We start from the raw sequence: 23,465 nt of genomic DNA, 5'->3' as shown, positions 1-23,465 counted from the left end.
AGCTATCAGTCTCGATGTGGTTCAGATCGTTGTTTTTTTTTTACTGCAAAGAGGTTTTTGCTGAAGCCAAATTAGTAAAATGAAAAGTTTAAATCCTCTCCAGATGTGTTTCATAGCAGCTGTACCAAACACCTGTTGCATATCACTATATTAAATACCACAACGTTGGGCATGTTCTACAGCTGTTGGATTCCCTATAGTCCACAAGTGCAGCAGTAAGCACACCCATTAAAAACATCCCAAGTTTCCTCTTTTTTAGTTTAATGAAGTTCAAGTATTCTCTGAATGAATGATGAGCAGTGGGGTTTTAAAAAGAGCTCTGTTGCACTTAAGCTGTGGTAAAGTCAGAGAAGTAAAATTTTCCGACTTAAAACATTCAAATCAAACAATCAAACAATCAAGGCTTTATTCGCCACGTGCAGGTTGCCCTGCAGTGAAATAGGACCCCCCCCCCGACCTAACACACACAACACAGACATCACATGGGGATACAGGTCGGAGATCGGTAGCGTTACAGAAAAAAAACCACTGAAATATACACTACAATGGGAAAGTACAAGAGGAAAAAAAAGAGACCTCTACTCATGCTGGGCTCCTGGGAGGACAGCAAACAGTCTTCCAGCCAACCCAGGTGGCCTTGCATGGAGTGGGAAGAACAGTCTAAACACAGTCGTTATCAGGGTGTTGTTGTTCGGCTCCAGCATTGCGACCACAGCTGGCGCCCAAAGGGTATCCGCATGAAGTGATGGTGCTTTTTACTTTAGTGCGAACAGCTCATATGAATTTCAAAGCAGTTCTACAGTCCAACACTGGTCTCTCAATCTCCCGTTGGCGAGCTGTGAGCTTTGCCATACTTGCGTTCTGTGATGTTGTCATTCTTGTGCTCAAAGAGCCGATTCTGAGAACTCACGATAGTGTGCCTCCCCGAGATGTCATCCAATTTGCGCTCAGAGATGTTATTCCGAGCGAGCCCTTCCAAGATGTAATCCAGTCTGCACTCAGAGGTCTTATTCTGAATATTCACCGCAGCCGTAGCCTCTCCAGGATCTTATCCGTGCTGCACTCAATTAGCCCGTTTTGAGAAACTCACGCCTCTTCCCATCGTTTCAATCCCAGCGGGCAGCCTTGTGGGGGTTTGAACAGCCGGTTCCGCTTCCTTAATTCTTCGATAATTCAGGGCCAAGCCAGCTCCGATCAGCCAGAACCCTGTTACCATGGTTCCGAATAGGTAGATATCTTCAGCACTCAGGCTCACCCGAGCCCAAACTTCTCGTTGAAAAAGGGGTGTCAATTGCATTTAGAGACCAGTTGATCCAATCCATAATTCCTCTTTTAGGTTTTAGAGAACAGACTGTGAGAGAGTGTTCCAGGGAAAAGTAATACAAAAAACATGAGACTAGACAAGGACATAAGAGGCTAAGCAGGGAAGCTAAGGGAGAGGAGGAGGAGAAAAGTGCGACCGCCTTCGTCAAGAGCAAGAGCAGAGAGGGCAGGGTAACAACAAAGCTCCAGTCTTTTTCAGTAATTTCTTTCATTGTTGAATTTGGGGGAAAATCAAATATTTAAGACACTCTTTTCTTCTCCTGGTGTTTCACTCGTGTTGGCAATTCAAGAATTATAAAGATCCTTCTTCAGAATCTGGTGTCAAGGATTTTAAATGGGTCTTTAAATGGGTGCAGCTTATTTTCAGCACCAGTGGCAGCATTTCTCTGAGGATAGCAATGTCAGGTCACTCTGTCTTTCTAACACTTTGGTCCAGACTTAAATATCTCAGCAGCTATTATAGGAACCCTGGTACAAATTGGAACTCGAAATTCAAGCTTCATGGTCTCATACTTTGGGGTATTACCTTATATCCTTAGTGATCTCCTAACTTTTCACAACTACAAGGACAAGTTTTCTTTTTTTTTCCAGGAAGTATCTCAAAATCTACATGGATGAACGTGGTCCAAATTAATTTAACTCAATTCAGTTTGATTTTATTTATATAGTGCCAAATCAGCTTAATACTGTAAGGTAAAAACCCTACAATAATACAGAGGAAACCCAAACAATCAGATGACCCTCAGTGACCAAGCAGTTTGCTGACAGTGGGAAGGAAAAAAAAACCTTTTACCAGGAAGAAAGAGTGTTTTTTTATTTTATTTTAAGAGACATTTGTGGCCGTCTTGGGAGGAATTCTAATAAAGTTGGTGATTTAAATCATTTTTTGTTTTTACTGAATGCAGTTCTCAGGCTCTCAGTAGCGTTTCCATCATTACAGGAAAATCTGCACTCTTTAGATGTGTTCACTGACCGTGTCGATTCCTTGTGTTGAATGGACTGGTTTTGACAGGATAAATCCTGGTGGATCTGGATGTTTAGTTTCCTGCAGGTTTTTTCTGCACACAATGAGAGAATTTTTCTCCCTCACTGTCGTCCCACCTCATCAGCAAGACAACACTTGTAATTCTGTCCATAATCACAACAGATCCTGATTTTGTTAAAATCAGGATCTGTTGTTTATGCATGACCATCTGGACTGCTTAACTGTGGTAAGTCTTTCAGTATAGAGCAGAAAGCTGCCAGCTTGATTCACCAGACTGGTGGAGAATATCCACGCTGTGAATGTGTAACTCTCACTCAGATGTGCAGTTTGTTCCTCTGTGGGTTTGCCTTTTGAGCTTTGGTAAGTTTGTCTTTATTCGTGGCTGCTCACTGTCCCTGGAGTTTTGTTTTGGCGTTTTTCTGATATGTTTTGCTCTGCTGGTGATTGATGGACCAAAAGTGTGTCTGAACTCATCTCTGAAGGCTTCCACTCACTTTGAACTCACTCTCAGCACTTCGTGTCAACCAGAGTCATTGCTGTTTACATTTAGCACCCACGGGCCAAACCGGGGTCATTGTGACTGATGCAGGGCGAGCAAATTCATAAAGAGACTCAGCCAATGGACTTGTCAGAATAGAAGAAATGAGAAGCCTCAGAGCTGCAGCGCTGCGTCGTCTGTGCAGGACCATAACAGCGAGAGCAGCCTTCATTTCTCTGCAGCGCTCCGTGCTTTACCCTGCAGCCTGAAGGTTTTCAAATAAATTGTGTCAAGAGCTCTTTGGTGCTTTCACGGAGATACTTTATCCATTTAACGGTTGCATTATGACAATTTACAGTATGTATGCATACATATCCTGCCATGAGCTGAAATTCTTTAAGCTCTTTAACAGGTGTGCATAACGCTTTTATACATCCATCTACGTCTTTGCTGCAACTATTTGCATTGAAATGAAGGCACCAATTTAAAAGTTGGATTAGGATGCAGGAAATGTTTGATTCGTTCTCATTGACGCGTCACCTGGACATACCATTTTAGAACTGAAAGCAGATATCTGTGCTTCTAAAGCTGTTCTCTATCCTCTTGAATACAGGAAAGAACAAATAAAACAAAGCTTTTGCAGATTTTACATTTGTATTGGATATTTTTCCTCTCTTCAAGTTTTATTTCTCATTAATTTTTTATATCTCCCCCAAGTAAACAACTGTATTTATTCTCTGGGGTTTTTTTTTAATTCACTTATTTAAATTTCATTCAAATTACTTAGAACCAAAAATATCTTTGAAGACTCAGCAGGTCTCTGTACGCTTTCAGTTTTGCACTGTCATTATAGTTTCGGAGGCTTCAGCCATGCCACAGTACTAGTATATTGATGGATTACCCCTCACTGGAAGACTTAATGTTCTTTATTCAGCTGCCAACGTTTCATAAATGTGAAAGCGGATCATCTCTCCTCAAAACTACAGAGACTGCAGCTGTTTCTAATCAGTAAATCAGTGACCTGGCTCCCTGTAAATGTGCTGATGAGAGCTTTGGCTTCCTCCCCCGAGGAAAAAACAGTCTCCTGAATAAAATCTCCAGGAGACTGTTTTTTCCAACTTCTTAGATTGTGGCAATAAAATGTTTAGGTGAAAGGCGGACATTTATATAGAAAGATAAATTGCATATTTAGAGAATAAAGTGAATTCTCATTAAGGTTTGATGGTTTCTTGCTTGCTAATATAGATGAAGGTTAACAATTATGACTGCATGCAAGAGCAGCATGATTTAATTTTTTAAAACAGTTCATGTAATAATTGTGTTTCGGTTATAAAGCTGAATGTTTCCGCTAAGAAAAGTTTTTTGGGATTGATGCACTTTTTGACTCTCTTGTGGAGAGTTGGATTAGAAGATTGATGCTGCTGCTGCCAGCAGTTGGCTAACCAAGCTTGGCATTGGGAATGAAACGAGGAAGCAGTTAGCCTGGCGCTTTTCAAAAGTACAGTCGTGAGTGTAAATTATGACTCTATTAGTGCCTGACAGCTATATCAAACACAGGTCCACACTGCCTCTTGTAAAACGTCAGCATTTATTTTTTACATTTCCATTTATGAAAAAAAAAAAGATATAAGGATTGCTGAGCTTCAGAGCTGCTAGACTGAAATATGCTAAGTGGTTTTCCCAGTTAGCATTGTTGCTAACCCTCACTGAGAGACTCCAGAGTTTAAAATTTGGTTAAAAAATATGCCAAGCTAGGTCTCAATATAACCGACCTGGTTGAGCAATTAATCCAAATGTTGACGACTACTTCAGAGGACTAAGTTTGCATTCATACTGTCCACTCACAGCCTTTCTTAGATGGTGTACTATATAATAAAGACTTAACAAAGTTAATTCTCATCTTGCAATGTTCTTTACTGATGCATAATAGAGTTTGTGCCCAATGGCATCAACTTTGGCACGCTGATGGCAATAAATATGTTAAATATCAAACTGCATTTGAAACAAAGTAAGTCAAAACAGTTCAGAAATGTTGATCTTTACCTTTAAATACATGAAATATGAAACGTACTTTCTTTCCCTTCATTAAATCTGCATTCATAATGCATACATGTCATACATGTTCCTCATGTTTGCACAGCACATTCATGATATCTCTGCTTCGTGTAAAGTCTGTTTGTTAAGCTGATATTACAGATGCAAAGACTGGAGACTGTGAGACACTAAAAAATACTACTGGTTACCAGTGCTACTCCTCAGCCTTCTAGTAGATAAACCTATGGTATCAATTTAGAAATCCTGCATCACCTTGGCTTGATGCATGCTCAATCATCCAGGTAAATAAACCCCAAAAGGTTGATTCTGTTTATCTGGATGTAGTGTTCTCCCACTGAAAACGCTACAACCAGATGAACAGAATCAACCATTTGGGACCTACATCACATTATTCTCACGTTCTAGTATTCACAAGATTGTCAGAAAACTTGACCTCTGATCTTAAAGGTCAATGTCTTGGATTCAAATTCGTCCAAAATCTTTCGTACACCTTTGGTATCAATTTGAACCTCCTGCGTCGCCTGGTTCTTGAGTTATCATATTCACAAACTTGGATTTCCAAGCTGCCTGCCCGCCTCACGGCCTTTTACGTCAGAGGGATAAAGAGTGTATCCACTTAGGCAGGTCAAGGCTAAGTGGATATGTTTATATACATGGCCATCAAACTCAAAGTGTTGGTCCGGGGATGTTATATCCCATTTTATAGAGAACAGTCTCTCTGCTGGTTTGGAAAGTCTGAAGCTCCAGTATTTAAAGCAGCCACAATTAAGGAAATGCCTGCACCTTTTATCTCTGAGACAGTGTGAGCAGTGAGTAAACCGCAGTTTTACTGGTTGGACTTTCACCAAAATTAAGGGTCTGACCAAGACATCTGTCCATTTTTAAAACTTTTTTGTGAGGAGATTGCTCACAGTTGAATTGTGGCACAAAATACTTGAGAAAATTACTTTATTTTTTCTGATACTCCTCATCCCCTGTGTCATGCTCTCTGCAGTAACACAAAAACAAAACACTTGAGTCTGTTTGAAGCTGCTTCAGCCTATCGTCACTTTATTAAGGGACACCCTGAAACAAAGGGTTCTCATTGCCATGACAGTCAAATAGGTACGGACTGGCCTTATTATCCCCATTGTGGAAAAACCTGACTGGAGAAAATGAATTGTTCTGTACACTTTAAAGGCTTTTTCATTTTCAACATGTTTGACTCAACCTTTAGAAATGCTGTCAGATGGGTCAGCAGCTAAGAGCGGTGATGTGCTGCATAACTGCACTTTACCTCATGTAACAGGGGAAAAAAGAGAGCCATGCTGGTTTAAAGAGCACTGTAATTAGAGAGACAGCTCCGAAGATCTTTTGGAGTGGTGAACTATGGCATCTTTTCTCCTGATGAAATGCATCAGTAACGAAAGTGTTGACCTTTAGCCGAGACCTTTACATCAGCTGTTCTCTGAGCAGAGAGCGAGGAGAAAATCTAATTTTTATGAGTGTCACATGCAAGGTTACCGCTCCTTTATTACACCTACAAAACACACCTGAGGACTGTGGAGAGCTTAGCTTTATCAAAGCAACAACTTCAACACCTTTACAGGTTGTACAAACCATTTTATATGCACCATGTAAACATGTCATGGTCCAAGGGTTGTTTTTAAGTTTTGGATTCAGATCTTTTTCTCCTTTTGTCTGCTCCCTTTAGATATCGCCACCACAGATCATCTGCCACTATCTCACCCTATTGTTTGAATCATCGTCATCTGTCACACTAACTCCCTCCATGAATCATCTCTCTGGCTTTTCTTCTTTCCTGTTCCCTGTTAGTTATTGGTTGTTTGTTCCCTTCCGGTTTTGCTTTGGTGGTTGGTTTGCGTGATGTCTTGTTTGTGTCATGTAATATGAAGTTTAAATTAGTTTTCAAGCACAATCAAGTGTTTTGATTGTACATTCAAACCTGGTCAAACTCAGGAAAGAGGTGTGATTTTCAGCGTGTAGTCTGTCCTCTCGGTCTGCTGAGTTACATCACATGTGTTGACTTGCAGAGCAGTTAGTCGTCTCCTTCTTTCCATCTCAGACCGGCCGCCCCTCTCAGCAGATAGACAGCTATTGATAGAGTAAAGAAAAAGCTCCATCTGCCTCTTAATACAGGATAAGACTGTGGGAGGAAGGATGTGGGGCTTAATCTCTCTGTCTTTAATTGTGTCCCAAATCAGACAGATCCTCAGATTTTTAGACCGGCTACAACAAAAAAAAGCCTAAAAAGATCTCTTTTCTCAAATATTAAGATATTTGATCAATAAGACCCTCGGTATGTTATATTTTATCCTCTCATCATCAGCCAGTTATGCAGTGTTAAGTTGATACATCACATAAGTACAGAGAATTTGAATTTAGGTTTAAAAAAACACTATGAGAAGCAAATATTAAAGATTTTTTATTCCCTCTCAGTGGAAAAAGGATGCAGCACATTTTGTTTTAAATATGCACGTCTACAAAAGAAATCAAATTTAATTCAGAAAGCCCACAATCTTGATACAAAAACAAGCTTTACTTAGAGTATAAAGTTACCAGAACCATAGAGGCAAACAAACAGAGCAGGCGGAAAGAGTCTGAGAGAACTAAAAGCACAAAGTCAGCCTGGCAAAGAGGGAGTGGTGAGAGGTTTCAGTGGAATCAGGTGAGCAAAGGGTGATGCAGCAGGTGCAAAGGAGGTACAGGTGGGGGTGACTGCCACGAAGAGACATGACAGTAGATTAGAAGAAGATAAAAACAGACTTAACAGATGTCTGAAAGACAAAAGAAACTAGTGTTTCTGAGTAAACACTGTCAATCCAGTTTTAAAGGGTTTACATGGTATAATTCATTGTGGTTTGAAGCTGTGTTTAATTTTATTCAGAAAGGCAAAATAATTATGTGAATATAATCTATAGCATCAGAATTTTCACCAGCAGAATTTTAATGGAACTGTGGTCAGGCTACTTAATCCATATATCCATTTATTTATCCATTTATATATTTTATACATTTAGCCATGTATTAAATCTGTTATTATGAAATGCGATTCTAGAATTTATCTATTGGAAAATGTGTCAGCCAAACCAGGGTTTATGGTTTTGGACCCTCTGGGGATCCACCGGGAGTGCTACAGGGGTGCAGGGTATCTGGTCTGTTGTCATGAGCCATTCGGTCCCTGCACAGTTATAGTGAGACCTGGTCTTTCATCCCATCAACACGTCGGACACATTCCAGATTTTTGTGGATAGAATTTCTATGCATAGCCAAGTATGCAAGGTCACCCCTCTGCTTTCAGTAGATGATGTGCTTCGGCTGACTTTATCAGCTGGTAACCTTCAGCTCCCACTGAAGTGGTTCACAGCTCAGTGTGAAATGTGGGAATTAGAATTAGTGTGACAGAAATTAGTTTCCTCTAAAAGGTGTCTGGGCTCTCCTGTAGTGATTCAGCCATAAAGGAGGAAATCACAGTAGAGCCGTGACTCCTCCACATCAAAGGGAGTCAGTTGAGGAGGTTCGGGCATCTGACTAGGATTCCTCCTGAATGTCTCCTGGATGAGGTATGTGTCCTACAGGGAGGCAGACCCAGGACTCGCTGTAAGGATCTGTCTCTCAGCTGGACTAAGAATCACTCAGTGTTCCCGTCGAGGAGGTGGCTGGGGTGAAGGAGATTTGAGCTTCTCTGCTTAGAAGGCTGCCTCTGCAAACAGGAAGTGACAGAAGATGGATGGATAGATAAGGAGAGATTATCTGCATGACATTTTAAGGACTTTTTGTTGTAACCATGGCAACACTTTTATGAGTGACTTGGTGATTTAAAAGGTTAGACTATGTTTTTCCTGGTAAAACTCACACTGTTGAGCATGAGTCCTATCCTATCTTACCAGCATGAGGAAAATCCAACCATAACTTAAGGGTGGAGACACCTGTTTGTTTGCCACTGTGGGACAGTAAAACTCTCTTAAAACCAGAATGTTATCACAAGTTAAAAATGATTTCTTCACCCCAGTCAGCAAGCAATCTCTTTTTTAATCTGCAGTGGAGGACTCAGATTTACCAAAACTGAAAATATATGAAAAATCAACCTAATGTATCAGTTCAGGGATACATCTGTCTCACCCTGCGTCTCTTCATTGGTCCCTCTGCTCCTGTAACATCTGCTGCTGTGGCAGAAAAACACTGCACACACATACCACACACAGAAGTGTGTGCGTATTAAAGTTTATGCTCATAATCCATGAAGATGATAATGCACCTAATTAACTGACACCTATACACATGAGATGTCATGACTGACCTATATTACTACTTGCCTATTTCTTAAACACTCTCTATGCCCCCTTTATTTTTCCCTCCATCTGTCTCTCGTGGTAAATCCCTCTCCCTCCTCCTGTCCTTGAGCTGATGTGGGATGCTGCACTCCGTATAAGATAAGATAAGATAAGATAACCTTTATTAGTCCCACACGTGGGAAATTTGTTTTGTCACAGCAGGAAGTGGACAGTGCAAAAGTTATGACGCAAAAATTAGAATACAATAAGAATAAATACAGTACACAACTGTACAGAATAGAATAAAATAATATACTATATACAGTAGAATAAAATAGAATAAAAATATACAATAAGATAAAAATAGAATACGAATGCTATATACAACTGAGTAAAAATACAACGATGCCAGAAAAGATTATTGCACTTAGTGTTATTGCACATGTGTGGATGTGTGTGTTTGTTCAGTTAAAGTCTTTGTTGTGGAGTCTGACAGCAGTGGGGAGGAAAGACCTGCGAAATCTCTCCGTCCCACACCGTGGGTGCCGCAGTCTCCCACTGAAGGAGCTGCTCAGTGCTGTCACAGTCTGCTGCATGGGGTGGGAGACGTTGTCCAACAGGGATGACAGCTTAGCCGCCATTCTCCTGTCACTCACCACCTCCACTGGGTCCAGAGGGCATCCTAGAACAGAGCTGGCCCTTCGGATCACCCTGTTCAGTCTCTTCCTGTCCCCAGCAGAGATGCTGCCGCCCCAGCAGACCACACCATAAAAGATAGCAGAAGCCACCACAGAGTCATAGAAGGTCTTCAGGAGTGGGCCCTCCACCCCAAACGACCTGAGTCTCCGCAGCAGGTACAGCCTGCTCTGCCCTTTCCTGTAGAGGGCGTCTGAGTTATGAGTCCAGTCCAGTCTGTTGTTCAGATGAACACCAAGGTACCTGTAGCTGTCCACAGCCTCAATGTCCATACCCTGGATGTTCAGTGGTTGCAGTGGAGAATGCTTGTGCCTGCGGAAGTCTACCACGGAAGTCTATTCATGCTTTTGTGTTTTTGGTGCGCGCCTGTGGGAGTGTGCAGAGTTGTTAAGATGCTTTTAGCCATCGATGTTTAGGTCTTTGCTGCAAAATGTTCACGAAAACATCAAAAGTGAACGCAAACTCATCTGCTTTTCTTTCTCTCTCGTTCTCTGCAGCCTGCCAGGACCACCTGAGACTAGTGGTGAGTTTGCTCTCCTTCCCACCTTTTCTTCCTCTTTCTCCTGGGAATTGCAGTGATGGGGACAGACATTTGATGCTGGTCCACCTCATCTATACCATGTCGCAGAGTTACAGAGTTTTATGGTTGAGAAATACTCGCTGTTTTCAAGACATTGTTGAGACCGTTTGCTTTATTGCCTTGTGAATAATAGTCTGATGCACCACACATAAGGTTAGACCAGATCTACAATAACGATGTTGGTCTTAATTCATTCTTTTTTCTTGCAAGTCGGTGGTGTGTACAGTAATCTGTAGGCAAAGGTCAAGAGTTTTTTCACCAGTTGTTGTTTGTAGTCTGAGTAACTACAAGTCCTTGTTATTGTTTTTTTTTAATCTGCATTCATAGTTAGATTATAAGAGGACAATTATCAGTTATCTATATGCACTAAAGGCTCCAGAACAGTGGCTTTTACCCCCAGAGGCTTAAACGGAGTATACACAGGAAGGCTTTAGCAGGATTGTGCTGATAACTGACCATCTCAATGAAATCTCATAGACTTGCAGTGATTACAAGCAAAACAAACCTGGATTGACCACTATAGCGATCCACTGTCAGCTACAAAGGGATGGGAGCAGCAGTGGAGCTTTCAGCTTCTAACGGCAGCTTTTCCAGATCAGTTTGCTTGTGCCTAACTTAGAACTAATTTAGCTCTTATATATTTTGCTGTGAGACTGGATCTTATTCTCATCATTTTAATAGTTTATCACAAACTGTATGATGTAGCCTAACAGACACCTCTCTGTTAACTGCACATCTGTTGTGAATGTCCTGTTCAGTACCATTGATTCTGCCTTTGCATTTGCATGTTCCAGTTTAACCGGTTTTCATACTAACTGGTTGTGTTTGTCACCGTTTCAACTCGGTGTAGCAAACTCCAGATATTTCCACTCACAGACTTTAGAAGTGAAAATTGAAGGCTGAAAATATGTGTTTACGTTTTCCCCTCAGTTTTTGAATGGATCGATAAGCAAATAATAAATATCGCCTCAGTGTAAAAAAATAATTATCAAAGCCTCAAAATGAGGACTCGCAGATGTCAACAAATCCCTACAGGAAAATTGAAAAACCTATTGGAATGGGTGCGAAAGAAAGAGCAAGCTTGAGGGACAGAAGTAATCTGCATGTAAAACACCAGGACACAACCATAATGTAAAGCACAGAGATGAACGCTGGCAACGGCTTCGACCACTTAGGCTCAACTCAAGCAGAAATCAGCCATGAGACACAAAAGACGCATAAAAATCTGCAGCTCTGTGAGATATTCAGTGACTCCACACTTACATTTTTTTTATTGATTTATACTCTGTTTAAATTTTACCATTCATTGTATAGAAAACGCACACACACCATACACAAACAGCAGTGAGTGACTTGCTGCACTTTTTGCACAAAAGCACTCAGTTCCACGCGTGTCAATGAATGGCCAAATAGCGTGAAGCCTTGAAGGGCTAATGCAATGCAATCTGGGTAACAGCCACTATGATGCCTCATTAGTTGTATCCCGCAGCGACCCAACCAAGTGATGAATGGGTGCTGTGTGGGGGTCATTACTGTGCTTGTATGCATGTGTGTGTCTTTGGATCACGTTGCTCTTGTTGTGTGTGTGTGTGTGTGTGTGTGTGTGTGTGTGTGTGTGTGTGTGTGTGTGTGTGTGTGTGTGTGTAAGACAATCTTTTACTCTGCTCTTTGTATGTGCGTGGGTGTTGGGTGTAATTGAAATATCTGCCACACACATTTACTGCATGTCTGTATTAATGGAGATCATCTCGTTCAGAATTTGCTGATGGAGCTCTGAGCTCAGGTCAAGGTGACAGGAACCCAGAGGGAAACTGCAGAACACTCAATTAAGGTGTCCAAATGAACCACCACCCTGAGCGCGTGCGCACACACCCACAGACACACACCCACACACCATGGTAACCCTGACTCTGCCAATATACGTATCATTTTTTTCCATTATTGCCATATTAGATAGTGCACTCCTCTCCCTGTCTCACTCTTTAATGTCTCTGCTCTCATCTTTTGTTTCTCTACTTCCCCCTCTCATTTCTTCATCTTTTCTGCCACCCAGACTCGTCATGTCTCTTTATTTACCCCTGTCAAGTTAAAGAGTATCCTTATACATTATTTATTTGTGTGCGTGTGTATATGAGTTGCTCAATTGAATATCTTCATTCCGATGTTGAATTCAGGTTATGCAATGTTCAAATTCAAAGACTTTCACTTTCAGACATGCTTGGACAGCAGAAGTTACAAACACTGGAGCTGTGCACAGATTATCCACTAAAATGTATTGTTACATAATTACACCAGATAACATGCTGCATAAACAGATGCTGGAACATCTGCATCATATTTGTGGCCATAAACAGCAGCGTTGCCATAGCAGCTTATCACCTACAACATACTTTATTGCGACATTAAAAATGAGTAACTGTTTTTTTAAAGCAGTGGTAATTTAATCAGTCCACATTTATCGTGCAGCACTTTTCCTGCAGGTGAGTTTAAAGTGCAGTGCTTATTGTTCAGACTGAACAATAAGACTGAACAATTGTATCCAAAATGAGCGATTAAATATAAATGAAATGAAATAAATGTAAACAAAAACAACAGAGATTGTATGAGTGTAACGTGAGGGTTCGTTGTGTGGTTCTGAATCTCACAGAACTATTAGAAACAGCAAGATGGAGATGGATAACTTACTCTCTGCACACCTTCTTGTGTACAGCCCTCGTGATACTTCACTGGCCGCTCAGAAGCCAGGAAATCCTACACTCAGATAAATGCAGGAAAACCAACTAGGTAGATTCAACACATACTTATTACTGCTTTGAAAGTGCATGTGTAAACATTCAGACATTCAGATACATATAAATATCAAAACGGTTAACCACCGAATGGGTACATAACTTGCTTCTACACTTTACATCTGTATGCACAGCTACTGGTTATCCCTAGCACATTTATACTTTAGGCTGAGCAACTACAATCTGAAATATGGCTCCAATATGTGTTTTAATAATAATTTTTATGATCATCTGTGTCAGCTTAACAGTTCTCATCAGAAACCCTAATAAAGTCAGCCATGTGCATGGAAAATGAAACAAAAGCCAAAGCAGTGAAACATATTCCATATTCCTATAGAAGAGAAGACATTACTTCCCTTTCTCTCACGAGAATTATGTCTTATTCCAACCTGAGCTCTTACTGCTTAAGGACACAGAAACACCAGAGTCTAAAGAATTGGTTAAAATTTTGTCTCTTTTGAAAGTTAATCATCTTTGATAATGTTACCATAACAAATGGAAACAAAAGAATTCATAGAGTTCAAGAACTCAGAAATGTGATGGATGGTAGAAAAGAAGGCGTTAGGTGAAACAGACGAGCCTGTCCTGAAACATAACCTCTGCCCTTTGTGAACTTCAGGACAGGAGAGGAAGCAATGGTGCAGAGAAGGAAGAAGAGAGGAGCTGAAAGCATGTAATGTCTTTGTAAGCCAGTTTTTTTTCCTTTTCTTTTGTTTTTTCCAAAGCTAACCGCTAATCAAGGACCTCAACAAAAGAATGTACAGTGAAATAAAATAAAAACGATTTCCTTCCTTCTCCTGTCATCTCTTGTTAGTCGTCAGGAACAACTGCACATTAAAATTCTGGAAACGTCATTATTCCCTTTAGCTGGTATTAACTGTGGAGTCTATCCAGTAGAGTTGTGTATCTAAATTATTCATGCGGCTTTGCTTGTACAGGTGTTAAGACTCAAAACAAAACGTCTCTCTGGATACGATGCAGAATAATTTTTCAGACTGCAAAGCTGTTATATTGTATTGGGATTCCCTCCTTCTACCATTTTGGTTGTAAAATAATTTATGAGGTGAAGCTTCTTCATACAGTCTGAACAATGCAGGGCACCATGGGGAGGGTGTGTGTGGGGTTGTGTCTTTCAGTTGGTATAATTAATCCCTTTCTGATCTCGTGTGATTCTGTTAGTAAAAAGTGAGCAAAGTGGACAGATTCAACATCGCTGAAAGAAATCGACAGTAAGAACTAAATTCCTCTGGCAGATTTTAATGATACACACCACCTATGATCAAAGAAAATAAGTTTTAAATTTCAATTCATTGTTCATAAAACTGTGCAGGGTGTGAAATAATTTTATAACACTTGAATTTGGAAGTGCGTGCGTGTCTCCTGTGAGCTGGGTGGAGTCGTTTTTCGGTGGGTTTTTTTCTGCTAATTAGCAATAATTAGCAGATAATGATATACAGTGGGGCAAAAAAGTATTTAGTCAGCCACCGATTGTGCAAGTTCCCCCACCTAAAATGATGACAGAGGTCAGTAATTTGCACCAGAGGTACACTTCAACTGTGAGAGACAGAATGTGAAAAAAAAATCCATGAATCCACATGGTAGGATTTGTAAAGAATTTATTCGTAAATCAGGGTGGAAAATAAGTATTTGGTCAATAACAAAAATACAACTCAATACTTTGTAACATAACCTTTGTTGGCAATAACAGAGGTCAAACGTTTACTATAGGTCTTTACCAGGTTTGCACACACAGTAGCTGGTATTTTGGCCCATTCCTCCATGCAGATCTTCTCGAGAGCAGTGATGTTTTGGGGCTGCTGCCGAGCAACACGGACTTTCAACTCCCGCCACAGATTTTCTATGGGGTTGAGGTCTGGAGACTGGCTAGGCCACTCCAGGACTTTCAAATGCTTCTTACGGAGCCACTCCTTTGTTGCCCGGGCGGTGTGTTTTGGATCATTGTCATGTTGGAAGACCCAGCCTCGTTTCATCTTCAAAGTTCTCACTGATGGAAGGAGGTTTTGGCTCAAAATCTCACGATACATGGCCCCATTCATTCTGTCCTTAACACGGATCAGTCGTCCTGTCCCCTTGGCAGAAAAACAGCCCCATAGCATGATGTTTCCACCCCCATGCTTCACAGTAGGTATGGTGTTCTTGGGATGCAACTCAGTATTCTTCGTCCTCCACACACGACGAGTTGAGTTTATACCAAAAAGTTCTACTTTGGTTTCATCTGACCACATGACATTCTCCCAATCCTCTGCTGTATCATCCATGTGCTCTCTGGCAAACTTCAGACGGGCCTGGACATGCACTGGCTTCAGCAGCGGAACATGTCTGGCACTGCGGGATTTGATTCCCTGCCGTTGTAGTGTGTTACTGATGGTGACCTTTGTTACTTTGGTCCCAGCTCTCTGCAGGTCATTCACCAGGTCCCCCCGTGTGGTTCTGGGATCTTTGCTCACCGTTCTCATGATCATTTTGACCCCACGGGATGAGATCTTGCGTGGAGCCCCAGATCGTGGGAGATTATCAGTGGTCTTGTATGTCTTCCATTTTCTGATGATTGCTCCCACAGTTGATTTTTTCACACCAAGCTGCTTGCCTATTGTAGATTCACTCTTCCCAGTCTGGTGCAGGTCTACAATACTTTTCCTGGTGTCCTTCGAAAGCTCTTTGGTCTTGGCCATGGCGGAGTTTGGAGTCTGACTGTTTGAGGCTGTGGACAGGTGTCTTTTATACAGATGATGAGTTCAAACAGGTGCCATTCATACAGGTAACGAGTGGGGGACAGAAAAGCGTCTTACAGAAGACGTTACAGGTCTGTGAGAGCCAGAGATTTTCCTTGTTTGAGGTGACCAAATACTTATTTTCCACCCTGATTTACGAATAAATTCTTTACAAATCCTACCATGTGAATTCATGGATTTTTTTTTCACATTCTGTCTCTCACAGTTGAAGTGTACCTCTGGTGCAAATTACTGACCTCTGTCATCATTTTAAGTGGGGGAACTTGCACAATCGGTGGCTGACTAAATACTTTTTTGCCCCACTGTAGGTACTGCACTGTTAGAGTCCAGCTTTGCAGCCAGTTTTCTAACTGATGATTTAGCATTCAACCCTCTGGTCTAAATACACCTCTGGTTCCGAAAAACAAGAACAGCAACAACAGCAGACAAGATGCTAACACACAACTGTCAGAACCCAGAGTGAGACTGATATGAAGAAAATGTACTTTATTGGTCCCCGTGGGGAAAATCCCTCTCTGCATTTAACCCATTCACTCAGTGAAGCAGTGGGCAGCCACTGGGCACCCGGGGAGCAGTGTGTAGGAACGGTACCTTGCTCAGGGGTACCTCAGGGTAGCTGTTCAGGGGAATCGAACCCCCGACCTTCCGATCATGGGGCCACCACTCTACCTACTGAGCTATCCCTGCCCTTATCCCTGAGTGCTTATCTGTTAATAAACTTTATTTCAGAACGATACTTTTACTGCGCATTCACACAGTTCTCTGGACATGTTCAGTGAAAAATGGATAGTGCTATAAGCTTTAGATGTCTGAAAATATCTGATGGAGGTAAATCCAAAGCTTGGACTTTGAGCTTCTGGGTCTAGGTCGAGACTGCTGAGACAAATGAAATGGTTCTGATGAAAGCCAAGGTGGAATTGACTCACATAGAGGTTCGCAGGCACAATAAACAGCTGCTGAGGTGAATCCGGGTGTAAATTGAGGTCTGTGATTAATTTGACCTGTGGGCTTTAGTCAGCACGAACAGACACACGTTATATGGACAGGATGCCTCTAGAGACAAGTAAGAGACGAGTTTAAAAGAAGAGAGGATCGATATTTAGATGCTTCTCACGTCTCTATTATTGTGACCAGCAGGCATCTTTTAGAGCTGAGGAGCTGCAGCTGTTTGGCCTCTGCCGCTCTGCTGGTAAGTCTCCATCAGTCATGTTCACAGGTATAATTATAGCTCTTTGGTTTGTGATCGGCAGGCTGGGCAGCAAATCAGTCGCAACCCCAGAATGTTATATTACTTTTAGGGCTTTTTCAAAACTTTTAGTTTTCGTCCAATAAACCCCAATTTTGACATTTTGTGTCACTAAACAGTTTTCAGTGTACTGGTCTTACTATTATCCCTGCAGTGGAACCGGATAGCCTGTCTAAGAGTGGATGAATCACAGGGAAATTATGTGCTGAAATTTTTATCTCATTGATGCCAGTTAGTCTTTTATCACTGTGGACTATGTTCACACAGCATCGGAGGGTCTCGGGAGGTTAAGTGGCCGTTGAAGCAAACAGTTTATCAGACTGCTTCTTCACATTCAAGTGCTCAGCTAGAAAAAGTAAGGTGGCTTTTAATGTAAAGCAAGAGTTTGTAACAGTGCGTGGAGCCAGCTGCAGTCTGTTATTAGAAAAGCAACTAATGCCGAGGATTTTTCAGCACTCTAACATTTTTTCATCTTTTGCAGTTCCTACGAACTTTTAGATAAAGAGCTGCAGGCTGAACACCTCCAGCTCTTCAGGAAGGTCACAAACTTTTTAACTGTGCTTTGCGTTTTTTTAAAAATGCATCAGATCAGATCAGCTGCTCATATTGTGACACCAAACCAGACTGTTAACCTGCTGTTTGCCTCTGCTACCTGCTGTAATCGCTATGCATTTAATTCTTGAAGAGTTCAGCTGTTCATTTTGAATCAGCTTTATTGAGGAGCAGCAGAGATTTCTTAAACCCTTTTAGACTGTGGATTTATTTCTGAAAGGAAATCAGAGGATTAACATTACCTGTGCTGGTCAGTGATTTAAATGCAATCTAGTGAGTGCATGTGGGTCATTATTCACCCTCATCACAAGACTAATTACACTCACAATTAGCCTCCATTTCTCTGTGAACCTCGTGGCCCTATTGTAATTTAAATCTAGAGGGATACCCTTTTTTTCCATCACAGGAGAGCTGCCTCTTCTGTCCCTTCTTTAATCAGCATTGTGTTAAATTACATTTTTGCTTTTTTGCCAGAGGAAAACAGTGATTTGGGCAGCACACCAGAATAAAAAATAAGTCATCTGGAGAGAAATCATCAGCTCACCAACTGCTGTCACGTAAATTGTCTTTTAGTCTTGCAGAATGATTGTCACATTTTATCGAAATCACTATGGTTAAAATGTTGCATATATATGTAAAGAAGCCCCGTGTTTCATATGTCCTGCTCAATAACTGAGAGACCAACATATTTACTGTGGGCCTGAGTTACAACAAAGCTGACTTAGACATGATGAAGCAACAACTTGACTAATACACATTGTCTCATAATTAGTAGTTAACAATATGAACCTTAAGCTACAGTCCCACACACCAACGCAGATCTCTGTCCTAATGGGGACACACATACGATCTTCTGTTTTTGGCTATTAATGAACAAAATAAAGTTGGAAACCAGTTCAAAGACACTTCAAAGTGATCACCTCTGAAACATGAGCAGGTAGATGTAGAGACTTCTGCCTGACTGCTCATCAGTTTGTTACCTGTTGAAGTTCAGGCTCTGCTGAGCTGTGGTCAGCACTGACTCATCGCGCTTCATCATCACTCTGGGTTGTTGGCTAGTTTTGTGTTAGCATGCTGTCCGTGCAGATGCTCACAAAGAGCTGGAGTTGTGTTAGCAGTGTTTCTGTGCTGCATGCAGTTGCACTTTATCATCACGCTCTTGTTTTTTTCAGCAATAAAAATAAAAGTAATGTTTATATCGCCGCTCCTCAAAATCTGTATCGCCCTACTGCTCCACCATTTTCCTCCTCCTTCACATGAACTGAAATCTTTCTGCCTGTGCAGAAAACTGAAGAGCCTCTGAGCGTCCTGTCAGGCAGGATACTTTAATCTGGGGCAGTAGAACAGATGTAGCCTCAAATCCATATTTACTGTCTTTTTGTCATTGTTGTTGTTTTATTGGGGCGTTTTTTGGGGGAAGATTTTTCTCTGTGGACTGAACTCCATTCATACCGAGTTGCTGCAGGCTTTGTGCTCAGTGACCATTTAAGGCAGGATTATAACAGAAACTGCTCTCAGAAACTGTCAGCTGCAGCAGCTCAGTGGAGCTGGAGCACGTTTCACTGCAAATGGCTGCCTGCAGTACATTTTTAAAAAGAACAGCTTTGACATTTAAATGGTCATAAATCTTTTATTCTCTATAGTTTCTAACGTGGCATATATTCTGAACTCGCACATGTGCACAACTACCTGGAAAGCAAATAAGGAGTTGAGCTGGAAACTTGGGAAATGTGAGACATAAAAGGAGCAGAGAAAGAGGAAGGGAAAGCTTTATGCCCTGTAGCCGCCAACTACAGTATAACCCTGCAGATGCACACAGAGAAACAAATGTACTCACAACCAACACACACACACACACACACACACACACACACACACACACACACACACACACACACACACACACTCACAGTTGTAATCCTCCGACTGTGGAGCTGCTTGTCCACACCCTCAGGACTAAAACTGTCTTTTAAATACAATAAAGTATAATCCTGTGAGCAGACATGCACACCAAGCAGCATTTTTTCTGCTCTTCTTTCACTGTTTTTAATTCTTATTTTATTTTCAAGCCTCAGTTTATCCATTGATCTGCTTTTACACTGTATTCATGCAGCTGCTGCTCTTGTTTTGAATGACCTGCTGTGCACTGAAAATGAGTTTATACATCTCAAGCAGATGGCTTGCTGTCTTAGTTCGAAGCTTTTGAGGAGAACTGAACAAATCATGGGCTGAAGAACTAAATGATCGATTTTATCAGTGTTACAAACGGTGAGCTTAATTTCTGTGATGCTGGAAACAAAGTAAACAGTTAAAACAGCAAATAATTATCTCACAAAGGACATAATGAAGAGCCGGACGTGCATATCCCCCTTTTAAAAAATTCAGTACTTCAGGTTTGACAGACAGATGGACCTCAGATGCTGCTGGAGGTGAAAATCAGTCTGTTGTGTTTTACTGCATTCTGCATGGGAAACCTTCACTTCGTACGACACTTTCACGATGAGATCACAATGTAAACAAAAGGGAAAGTGCAATGATTTGAAACAAATTATGGTGTCCAAGAGTGTTACTGTTTTTTCTTACGTAAACTTACATTTGTCTCCAACTGTGGTGTCTTACCTCTGCTTTTATTAACAGTGTTTGGGCACTGTGTTTGCTGTAGAAGTCAAAAGGACATGTTTTCTGCGGTGTTCCTGCTTAATACCAGATTTTTGCTGATGAATAATTCTGGCTTTCCTCGACCATATTTTTGTTTTTTAACGTATTTAATGTCAAACTGATGACTGAAGTGCAGCACTTGGATTCTCACTGTGGAGACAAGCTCGTGGGTTATGTACAAAATGTGGTTTGGCATTATCTTGCCAAAATAATAAATGCCTTGTTAGCAGTGTATGTTACTCCAGAACCTTTAAATATTCAGTATTAATAGAGCCTTCAGAGTTAGTTACCCATTCCATACTCACTAATGTATCTCCACATTGTCCTCATCTGTGGCTTTTGAACTGCTCGGGGAAACTGTGGTTTTCCACACTTTTTTTTTTTTACATCTTAGAACTAAATACAGTGTAAATGCACAACAGAGTGTTTTACACAGTAACAAGACATTAATATAAAAAGAAACAGGAGATAAAAAACTGAACACTGAAGCACTAAAAATAGCAAAGATAAAGAGCGATATAGGATTGGGATGTATCTATTTTTATTATAAGAGCACTGACGCGACACGTGAGCAACAGAAAGACTTTAAAGTAGTCGAAGTAAACATGACAAATTTCGGGCTCCCGTCTTTATAGAGCTGTTTTTTCCTCTGTGTGCTGTCAGTGGATTCTGAAGCTTTGGCCTATCAAACATTTCTTTATTGGGATTTTCAGTCACGCTCTCGCCAAAGTCTTGAAGCTGTTTTAGAGCCACAAACACTTTTTTTTTGCATTTTAAAGTCTGTGTTTTTTTTAAGGGGGGGCTTTGGATTTGATGACATTCACCTTTTGTGTATCTCTGTAATGTGAGATGACACTGATTGTCTCCTTCTAGCCAACAAGCCTCAGCAGACATAGAGAAAATGATTGTTGAGAGACCAATTTGCTGTGTTATTCAGCCTCAGTCGCAGCTAATAAGAGTTTCTGTGTGTGAAGAAGAGGGAGAGATTGGAAAAGAGAGCACGTTTGTGAGGCTCTCTTTGTTATTTGTCCCTCACTGTGTGTTGCTCTGTCCCAGAGGACAATGGGTCAGATTTTATAGCGACAGCGAGGTGCTCGTGCTGTAGAATCACTCCCGATTCATGCAAACGGCTGTACAACAATCTGAATCTAAGGTGAGACAATGTTTTTTCCTTCAGTGTAAGTTTGACTGAATTAGCAGCTACAAAACTGAAGCAGAATCAGGGTCAGAATCAGATTTGCATCTCGGAAGCCAATTTCACACCTGAAATGTGTGTGAACCTGCATTTCCAACCTGCCATTATTATGAAGTCTGTGTGATGTTAGCATGTGTCCTTTGGATTCACAGCTAGCGAGTGGGCGTGGTGTTTGGTGCATGCCCCATCCAGGCAGCCCATTCAGCTCAAGGTCACAGAATAGTTCCAGTTGCACAGATGCATTTGAAGTAGAGGATATCCTGCCATGTGCTGCACATGAGGGAGGAAAAATATGAAAACGACTTTTCCTGCATTACACCTGGGGACATTGCAGTGTTTACACTTTTCTGCTGAGTTTTTGTGTTCAGTAACATCACAAATATCGTTTAAACAAAAAACAAGGAGACCAAGAAAACATCTATTTTGTCTTTATGGAAGTTTTATAGGGTTGACTAGACCCTGCTGGTGTGCAGAGACAGATCGCAAATGCAATGAACTCTTCTGAATCCTCGAGGAACGTTTGACTGCAGTGTCCCATTATTTTAATAACTAAAGATAAGGAAAATTAATTTATTATAGTGAGATATTTTAATGATTAATGTCTTCATTATGTCAGCGTGCTTCAAAATGTAACTGAGTGAGACAATGAACAATAACTAACATCTAACAATGGTGAATATTGCTTTCTTCTTCAGTACTGGGCACAGGTCCTTCATAAAAGCTAAAAAATGTCCAGAGTTTATAAAATATATTTTTCCATTCTGGTCACAGATGCCGTCTCTGGGCACCACAACACTGCCATCAAAGTAGTCATAGTTATACTATCAAATTTTCTATAAAGAAATCTAATTATTAAAAGTAGAAACACCACCAAGCAGTTGGTCGTGTCTGATCCTAATGAGGCTAAAATCCAGTCATATCAAATGCAAACGCAATGACTATCATCCACATGCACGTCACATTTATCATCTGTAAACGAGCTGCTCGCGATGAACAGAGTAGGACGGAGCTGCGCAGTAATAAGGTGGCAAGAAACGATGTGAAGATAAGGTCATGAAGTGCTGCAGGTCAATACCTCTGTGTGTTTAGACTGAATTTAATTACAAGTAGACATGTGCCGAGATTTAAACAAACTCAAAAGCTTCATGCTTCTGTGACTTTTACCAAACACCTAGACTGAATATGTGTGTTGAATTACAAGCAAATTACCTGAGAAAGATCAGATTGCGGTTCAGTTTTAAACAAACGGCCTCATTTGTTTAAATCGATGCAACCCTCAGCGTTATTACCCAGAAGTGTCACTGGCTCTTTTTTCTGGAGCACTAGATTAATGAACACTTAACCCCATCAAAACGAATATCTCGCATGCATACTGTCTGGGCCAGCAGCAGGTAAAGAATGAGAGGAAGAGTGTGGATACTGGATTCGATCATTATTTTGGTTTCAACGTTCGCATTTTTAACAGCTCAATGCACAGTGGTACTTTTCACCTGAGCCATATTTCCCCTCTTTGGGGGTTTAAATTATAAATGCAAACAGAAATATCAATTTTTAAGAATGATTGCTACAAACTGTGAAATGGCTGCAGTGGACTGAGCAGTGGCCTGTGTCACAGTTCTTGCTCAGATTGTTGTGTGACTGAGCGTAGAAACAAACGATCTGCCCGGCACACATCATGATTCTCCACTGAGGACACTTGTTGGTAGCTAAACTAATCACTGCTCATGCTGCTTATTTTATAGACGCTGACTTTCAGGAAACTTTGCAGTTGCATGCAGTGGTGAATCACCCAAAGGACTAATATGGAGGGAAAAAAGGCATTTCAGTTTGATGGTCGGGTATATTTATTTGAACTTGGGCACTTTCCAAAAACCAATCCAA

At 41.0% G+C, this 23,465-nt stretch overlaps 1 protein-coding gene across 8 annotated transcripts in view; it reads left to right on the top strand.

Moving 5' to 3' along the window:
• slc8a2b (solute carrier family 8 member 2b) overlaps window positions 1-23,465 on the top strand; it is a 206,255-nt gene that overhangs the window by 105,365 nt on the left and 77,425 nt on the right. For 5 of the 8 annotated variants that reach the window (XM_085429462.1, XM_085429456.1, XM_085429457.1 and 2 more), the window contains one exon: window positions 10,309-10,334. The exons of the other annotated variants lie outside the window; for them this stretch is intronic. The gene's annotated coding sequence lies outside the window, so the exon portion shown is untranslated. The remainder of the gene's footprint in view (window positions 1-10,308; window positions 10,335-23,465) is intronic. 8 annotated transcript variants of the gene reach the window in all.

The sequence above is a fragment of the Rhamphochromis longiceps genome, linkage group LG14, assembly GCF_057381845.1.
Source record: "Rhamphochromis longiceps isolate RC_006_pf linkage group LG14, R_longiceps_female_GT1.1, whole genome shotgun sequence".
Lineage (NCBI taxonomy): Eukaryota > Metazoa > Chordata > Actinopteri > Cichliformes > Cichlidae > Rhamphochromis > Rhamphochromis longiceps.
The sequence above is the reverse complement of the archived record's forward strand: the minus strand, read 5'-3'. Positions and strand labels throughout refer to the sequence as shown.